General features: G+C 42.6%; 1 pseudogene; it reads right to left on the reverse strand.

Moving 5' to 3' along the window:
- Positions 1 to 1,066: 1,066 nt before the first annotated feature.
- LOC125265079 lies at positions 1,067 to 3,703 on the reverse strand (annotated as a pseudogene).
- Positions 3,704 to 9,069: the final 5,366 nt, after the last annotated feature.

The following is a 9,069-nucleotide window of genomic DNA, read 5'->3' on the forward strand; positions in this document are numbered from 1 at the left end:
ATGTTTGCAAGGAGAAAGCTGTCTGCGTGATCGGGAAGGTTCTATCTGACGGGAGTTCAATACTCACAGCGAACCGATGAATAACCTCTTCGACCGGTAAACTAAGATAAGGTTTAAATGTTTTGGCTGGTGGCGCCTGCAGCATCCGACGGGAGTTCAATACTCACAGCAATCGGACGGTTAACCCCTGCTGATGGTGGGTGGATGTTTAGAAATTTTAGATTGGGGCTCTTGCGGCATCCGACAGGAGTTCAATACTCACTGCGATCGGACGGTTAACCCCTGCTGATGGTGGGTGGACGTTTAGAAATTTTTGAATTGGGGCTCTTGCGGCATCTGACGGGAGTTCAATACTCACTGCGATCGGACAGTTAACCCCTGCTGATGGTGGGTGGACGTTTAGAAATTTTAGATTGGGGCTCTTGCGGCATCCGACGGGAGTTCAATACTCACTGCGATCGGACGGTTAACCCCTGCTGATGGTGGGTGGACGTTTAGAAATTTTAGATTGGGGCTCTTGCGGCATCCGACGGGAGTTCAATACTCACTGCGATCGGACGGTTAACCCCTGCTGATGGTGGGTGGACGTTTAGTAGTGTTAGATTGGGGGCTTTTGCGGTGTCCGACGGGAGTTCAATACTCGCTGCGATCGGACGGGTAAGCCCCACGAGAAGGTTTTAGCGAGTTGGTTTAACTGATGAGGGTTTGGTGTGCTTTTTTGATGTGGAAGCGGTTAGATCTGATGTAGCTTTTGAAGGCTTCAGATGACCAACGACCGAGAGCTTGAATCTGTTGCTGGGAGAGACCTTTTTGGGCAGCTGTGGTCGCCGCTCCTATGCGAAAAGAGTGGCTTGAAAAGTGTTCCGCTGGGATGCCAGATTGGATCAAGATCAATTTGAGATGTTTTTGAAACCAAAAACGTGTGACTGGGTGGTTTGAATCATCTGTAAAGAGTGGATCTGAAGGGGATTTGGTTTGTGAATTCTTGAAATGGAGGTAGGACTGGAGGGTTTGGTATGGTTGTATGGGTGACTGGAGGTTGAAGATGTAAATGAAATGGCCTTTTTTGGTCTGGTCAGTTTTACTCTGTTTGATAAAGTAGGAGAAGGTTTCATTGTCTAACAAGCATAGATCTGAAATGGTGGGGTGAATTTTAGGATTAAAATTGGAGGTAATGGCGAGTTCAGAGCATCTGAGGAAACCGAAAAAAGCCAAAATGAACATGGCATCCAAAGTGCGAGCGGTGTTAATAGAATGGTATCCTAGACGGAGAGTACGGATACATCTGGTGAGTAAGTCTAATGTTAGAGGTTGTCTAACATCTGGGCGGGTAGGATGGGTTTTTTGGATGCCTTTAATAAGCAGTGATGTCTGCGAGTTTGTTATTTCACAGGAGGGTGAGCCGAAAATTAATTTGTGAAAAAACTGGATTCCACTTAAATAGCCTTTAATGGAACCAACCTGGAGGCTCTTGGCTGTGTTGAGGTAAGAGATGAAAGACGTAATGGTGAGCAGAGAGAAATCTGGGAACGGCAAGTTAAAAATTAGATGAAAAGTTTTAAAACATCTCCAAGCTGTTAAATATGATTGGAGGGTTCATGGGGAAAAGCTTCGAAGATCGAATTGAGAGAAGCGTCAAGCAGTGGTCTCATAGAGTGGTTTATGGGAAGATTAATTCTGAATAGTGAGGTACTGGCGTCGGGTTGGGGTCCGCTTCTGGAGCCAGCTGTCTGAATTTCTGGAAAGCAAAGCGTGAGAGAGAGTCAGGCAATTTCATTTTTTGACCCGGGTACGTGCTTAGCTGTTATGATAAATTGATCGCAAGCTGCTATCCAAATAAGGCGTCTTAGGAGTGGCATCATAGCTGGTGCATGCGAGCGGGTTTTATTAATGCAATGCACCGTTGCTTCATTGTCGCAGTAGACGATTATGTTGTTTGTGGACCATTCTTTCCCCCATAGAAAAGCTGCGACGACGAGAGGATAAAGTTCAAACAACGCTGAAGAGGCTGGGAAATGCGTCGCATCTAAGAGCTGAGGTGGCCAAGTAGATGCGAACCAACGGCCTTGATAAAATCCCCCAAAGCCAATGGAGGGAGCTGCGTCGTTGTAGAGCTGAATATCGATTGGAAGGGACACCAACGAATTATAGAAAAAAGATAATCCGTTCCACTGTTTAAGGAAGGTTATCCATAATTTTAGTTCGTCACGGCATGGATTAGTTAGGGAGATTTGGTCTTCTAACGCAGCGACGGAGGATGCGAGAGAGAGAAGATGCGAGATGAAAGGGCGGTCTTGCGGGATTATACGCATAGCGAAGTTTAGGTGGCCGAGCAGAGACAGAAGTTCGCGCTTTGAGCAACTTGGGCTGTCTAGCAACATGGAAGAGACCAGAATTATTCTGTCGATTTTCTCTTTCGGTAGAGAGGCCTGGAATTTGACGGTGTCCAGATTGATGCCCAGGAATTCGATGGACGTGGCTGGGCCACTGGTTTTGTCCTGGGCGATCGGAACTCCCAGCTCGGAAAAAACCTTTTGGACTGTAGTGAGATGCGCTGCTGGGATGGCATCAGGAGGCGAAATTATTAAGAAGTCGTCGAGCAGGTGAATAAGGTAAGGAATTGCGTAGTTGTTGGAAAGAATCCAGCAAATTGCTTCTGACAGCATGTCAAAAATCTTGGGGCTGCTTTTGCAGCCGAAGGTTAGGCGGACGGCGAAGTAATATTTTTCATGCCAACGGACGCCAAATAAATGCCAGGAGTCTGGGTGGATGGGCATCACTTTAAATGCTGAAGTAATGTCGACTTTGGCGAGCCAAGAACCAAGACCAGCGTTTTTGATTAACAGTATTGCTTGGTCAATATCATGGTACTGAAGAGAAAATTCTTCGAGTGGAATGAGGCTTTTCATGCTTGGAAACGGAGAATTGTGCGGGGCTGAGAGGTCGATTATTAAACGTTTTTTACCAGAGAATTTCCTTGTAGCCACTCCAATAGGGCTGATGCGAAAGTGTTCGAAAGGAGGAATATCAAAAGGTCCGATCATGAAACCAGAATTAACTTCCTTATTGATCAATTCGTCCACTGTGTCGGGTTCTGTAAGAGCAGATTGAAGATTATCACAAATCATATTTTGTGAGGGAATGCTTTCTAGACCTGGTTCAAAACCATGTTCGAGACCAGACAGCAAATATTTGGTAAATTTGGGATCGGGGTGCTGAGACAATTCAGATGACAGACGTAAAATATTCACAGGAGTCGACAAGTAATTTTTGGAATTTTTATTGGTAGATTTTTGTACAGGGCATACAGTGCGGGCGTGGGCGCCGCCGCAGTAATTGCAAATATGCAAAAAACGACAGCGATTTCTTAGGCAGCCGCCTGTATTGAAGTGGTTGCAGACCTGACGTCTGGAGGAAAAAGCTGCGCCTCTTCCGAATGAGTCGGAGTTTGTAGCTGGCCGTGGAACGTAACTCGTTGATTTCTCTTGGTTGGGGACTGGAATAGGAGGAATTGACGGATTTACTTGGGGACAAGTCATGGTGGAATGGGCGAGCGACCTACAGACTGCGCAGGAAATATTTCGAACGCCCAGGAAGATTTTATTGTGGAGATCAGTGTCCAGTGCGCCCCAGTAGGGGCACTGATTCCACTGAGCGATACTTACGGCGCATTTTGCTGAAAACAGCTTGTGGTAAGTGTAAAAATGAGATCCCCCATAGGATAACGCGAGCTCTGCCCCTATCGCGAGATAGTCATTCAGCTCGCGTCTCCTATGGGGGAAAACAGCACAAATGATTTCGGTGAATCTACTGAATGCGATACAAAATTCAGAAAATGAAAGGATTCGGGATGAGGAATTATTTGGATTTTTTAAAGTGACTGAAAAGTCACCACAATTAATCTGGCGATTAGAATCAGATGGGGGAAGCAGGGAAAGGAGTGATGATAGATCGATGTCTGCACCTGATAGAATCTGCGCTCTGATATTGCCAGCGACAGGGGGCGGTTCCAAAGCGATGGCGTTTGGAGGAATGGGCATCGGTGTAGCTGTGAACAAAGAAAATTGTGATTTTGCCTGAGGGAGAATGTTTTGAGGGAGAAAATCTGGGGCCGACACTGAAATGGAGGCAGCCTCGCGCTTGAGATGGCACCTGGACCTTGGGAAGCGACGGGGAAGGAGAGAGATGGTTGAGGTAAAGAATAAAGCGGCTGGGCCTGTGCCGCTAACGGAGGCATCCTCACGCTAGGGGCTGCTGTAGGCCACAGCTGGGGAAAAGGGTTAGCGAGAGGGGAAGGAGAAGGAAAAGTTGTTCGGGCTTGCGATTCTTGCGGAGGCAACCTCACGTCAGGAGCCGCAGGCCACGAACGTTGAGGAGAATTCGAGACAGTTCAGGTACAGGTTGTGCCTGCCCCGCTAGCGGAGGCAGCCTCACGCTAGGGGGAAGTCAACCACTGGTAGAGGCGGGTAATTCCGTACGGGGGGCGGTGCTGGAGAAACCCGCGGAAAGAGGCTGAGTAGAAGGAGGAGGGTGCGGCGTAGCAGCGGCGGAATCTGGGGCTCGGCCCAGGCTCGCTGAAGGCCCGCTGCCCTTACCAGACGATCGGCGTTGAACTGGTCTTGCTGTAGAGGAAGACTGAGTTTGAGAGGTACGTGGTTTTTTACCTTTGCTGCTTGAAGTCGTTTTCTTAGAGGGAGAAAGGGGTTTAAAGGGAGCGCAAGTTGACTGCAGGCTTGAATATAATTTATATAACTCGGATTTATTCATCCGTCTCGAGAAATGGACATCCGCGCTGATCAGAGCTTGCCTTAATCCCAGCACTGTCCATTTCTCGATTGCAGGAATGGTTGGTTGAGCCATAGAGTAGGAGGATGATGATGATGATGATGATGATGACGATGAGGAAGAAGGTGTGTGTCTCACCAGTGGAGGAGAGGGCTGGTATAGCCGCCTTTGATTATGGATAGTGGAGCGGATAGGCTGACGGCCGCGCAATGGAGTCGGAGACTCAGCGACGGCACCTGGCGGCGCATGGCTGCTCCTTGGGATGGCGCGGTTCGGCGAAAGAGTCTGTGAATATAGAGACTCATCATCGGACGGGAAGAGTTCGATTTCAGACATTTTAGGCGAACCTATTCTGGAAACTGTCGAGGATCCTTGGGTGAGTTTTGACTGTGATTATATACAGGCCTGAACTCATGCTGATTGGGTAGATACGTTGATTACAGATTGTTGACAGCTGGTTGAGATGACGTAATCATTAAGATGACGTAATGATTGGGTAGGTTATTTGACTTGTTCCTCCTGAACTACGTTAATGAAACATAATTTATTTGATGTTTCTAAAATTATGGGTATAGGTGGGGTTTGATTTCCTTAGATCAGGGGTGCCCAATAGGTCGATCGCGATCTACCAGTCGATCGCAAAGACAATGCTGGAAGATCGAACACAATTATAATAAATGCTTTTGTTAAATTTTAATAAAAAGAAGAATAGCGATACCTTTTCTTATCCTTTTAGTTTCTGTCTGAGATGCATTTGACTAATAATTTTTTACCAGGCAAGATTTTTGTTTATTCAGTTGCCATGACAACTAGCTGGAGAACAGAGCGCGAGGTCGGCTTCCTCCAAATACGCACGAAACAAACAGCCATCTCTGAAGTGAGCGCGTGCACGTGTTGAGCAGACGATTTTCATGAACGCATCCACAATCTCTTTCATGTTCTGCATTTTCGCACATAGCGCTTGTTAGTGCAGTGTTTCCCACAGGATTTTGTGAGACTGTGGTGGGTGGACACCGGTCCCTCTAGGGTGGACTAGAGGGACCCCCCGGTGGAAAATTTTGTACATTTTAAATTTAAATGCATAAATCTGGTGCATTCTGAGACCAATTTTTAAGTGATTAGATCAGTAAAGAAATTTGTTATCTTGTAAACAATTTTGTGCTCTAATAGTAATTTATTTATTGGTGATGGTAGGGCACATTAATCACGTACACAACGTATAGTAGGCTAAATGATAGTTCATATGTGGTCTTGTAGAGTATACATTTAAACCATTAAAAAATATGTAGCAAAAGAGGTTACCTTTGTTGAATTAATTTATTTCTAGAATAATTAGTGGAGGCCTGTATCTATATATCTGTATTTGTAAAACTAATGGCCACTCTTTGATTTGTTAAACACAATCCAGAATGCACCAAACACACTACTTCATTATAGAGAAAAATAACAAATGAATAAAAATATATAATCATAAGCTGACCAAAGAATAAATAACTAAATAAATAAATAATCTAGGTGACTATATAATTTAGCAGAAAAAAGTATGCTAGCCTAATTCTTGAGAAAAACTTTGCACAGTAATTTCATAAAATCTAAATATGTTAATAAAGTTTAAAATTACTTATGCATTCTTATGAAATAAAGAACTAAAAAAAAAAAACTTATTTATATTTGATTTTTATATTAATGTAAAGACATATGTTTTATAATAATCTTAGATTAAAATACCTTTATTTTAAATGTATTGAGCAGCTGTTTAATGGGGCAACAAGATATAAATACGAAAGAACAAAATAGGCTATTAATAATCTTTCAGTGTGCAAAACCATGATAATATGAAACGCTTCAAAACAGCAGCAAAAAACCGCTTATGCGCATCCCGGGTGCAAAATGATGTGCTTGAAGCAATATTGAGTCACAGCACGCAGTTGCGCAGCGCATTGAAAAGTTCACGGCACAAAGATAACCCATGTGTGTATCTGCAACTAACAGTTTATTGACTGTTTATGTTTCTTTTCACTTTTAAATACCAGTTATTGTGCTTGTGACACCAATTCATAGTCCTTGTGTTGTGCGATCTAACTGTAGCCAGTATGACATCGTTCAGAAACGGCAATAAACTCCAGCAAGATAAAGTCATTTTATGCAAATCCACAGCCCTTTATCTACATATCAAGTATTATAATGGGAATATATCATATTGGAGAGTTTTACTGTGCTGACTGTCGTTACCGAACGCGACGCGCTGTTTGAGTGCTGAACAGAGAATGATTGACAGCTGCAGCGGAGGGAAGACAAGTTTCCTTGAACTTAAATTTAACAATGTAGGCTACATATTCTTCTGTCCTCACATGAAGCTATGGAATGGCTTCAGATGAGTTTGAATATAGTGCACGAAAACATAATTGGTTCAAGTCTATTTCTTTTGCCTTATGACTCAATTAACAATCGATTATTTAAATATCGCGACAGGCGTACTTTGAGACTGTGGCGGGACAAATTAGAACGTGGCGGGCCGCCACAGTCTAGTCAATGTATGGGAAACACTGTAGTGTATAATACAGTGATAATTAAGGAAGTCGGGAAAAGCATCGTCCTCCTTGTACTTAATGAATCCGTTTGAACGGCCGACCATCGCATGTGCTCCGTCAGTGTTGATTGACACCAGTTTAGACATTGGCAGCTGTGTTTTGTCGACAAAGATTATGTAAAACTGTCTGATTCTATTCAGTGCAAGTCATCAGAATAAGGTAAATGCCCTGGCTAATGTAATCTGTTGTGCTGTAAGTATTTTAGTGTTAAAATTGAAAATTGTTAAAATTGAATATCAACAATGAACATTTATTTTTATTTTCCTGAATTCTATAGAGATTCAAGCAGTAGTAGCAACAAGCATTTGAAATTAAGCTGTTTTTTTGTTTTGTTTTTGTTTTTGGTTGGTAGATCTCATTTAGTTGATCATTTTAAAAGTAGATCATCAGGCAAAAAAGTGTGGGCACCCCTGCCTTAGATCAAGAGAAAGCATTTGATCGTGTGGAACATGACTATCTGTGGAAATCTTTACACGCATTTGGTTTTAGTTATGATTTTATTAGATATATAAAAGTTTTATACAATGACATTGAGTGTATTGAAAGTTAACGGTGGTTTATGTGCTCATTTTAAAGTGTGTCGTGGGGTAAGACAGGGATGTTCTCTGTCTGGGATACTTTACACACTAGAAATCGAACCACTTTTAAATAAATTGAGAAGAGATTTAGAAGGGGTATCTATACAAGCCGGTAAAAGCGCTTTAGTTTTATCAGCATATGCTGATGATGTTGTCATAATAGTAAATAAGCAAAATGATGTAGACACATTATTAAGAACACTAAGTGATTTCGAAGTCATCTCTTCAGCTAGAATAACTGGGGTAAAAGTGAAGCAGTGTTAGTAGGAAAGTGGGAAAGAGGGGTTCCAACACTCCCCAATGGGTTAACTTGGAAAAAAGATGGTTTAAAATATTTGGGAGAGTTTATAGGAGATGAAATGATTGTTCAAAATAATTGAAAAATTTAAAGGTTGTTTAATGAAATGGAAATGGATTGTAAAGAATTTATCATATAGAGGACGTACCCTTATTATTAATAATTTGGTGGCCTCTTCTTTATGGCACTGACTGGCTTGTATAGACCCACCTGCACATTTACTTGGGAAAATCCAATCCATATTAATAGATTTCTTTTGGGAAAAAATCCATTGAGTACCCCATAATGTATTGTATTTACCAAAAGAAGAAGGAGGGCAAGGGCTGGTACATTTACAAAGTAGGACTGTGGCTTTTCGATTACAGTTTATACAGCGTTTCCTTACTGGCCCAGAGAATTTAAGCTGGAGGCCAGTGACCAGTATGATTTTAAACACTGTTGAAGGACTATGCTTGGATAAGTCTTTGTGCTTGTTGGATCCCAAAAAAGTCAACAGATCCAGGTTGCTGGCATTTTACAGGAATCTTTTTAAAGTATGGAATCTCTTTCAGATGAAAAGAACTGATCCCATGTCATCTTTTTTCTGGCTATTGAAGGAACCCCTGATCTATGGATCACGTTTGGACATTTTGGGTGCATGTGGGACAATGACTGCAGCATTCATTAAATCCAAGATCATAACGATTGGATGTTTAATCAAAGTGGCTGGGCTAAGTTTTGGTAAAGCTGAGGATGTAGCTGTTCTTTTAGGAGTGAAATCCATTTGAATTGTTACACAAGTATTACAGAAATTACAATCTACTTTTATAATAGAAGA

This window comes from Megalobrama amblycephala, linkage group LG1 (assembly GCF_018812025.1).
Source record: "Megalobrama amblycephala isolate DHTTF-2021 linkage group LG1, ASM1881202v1, whole genome shotgun sequence".
Classification (NCBI taxonomy): Eukaryota; Metazoa; Chordata; class Actinopteri; order Cypriniformes; family Xenocyprididae; genus Megalobrama; species Megalobrama amblycephala.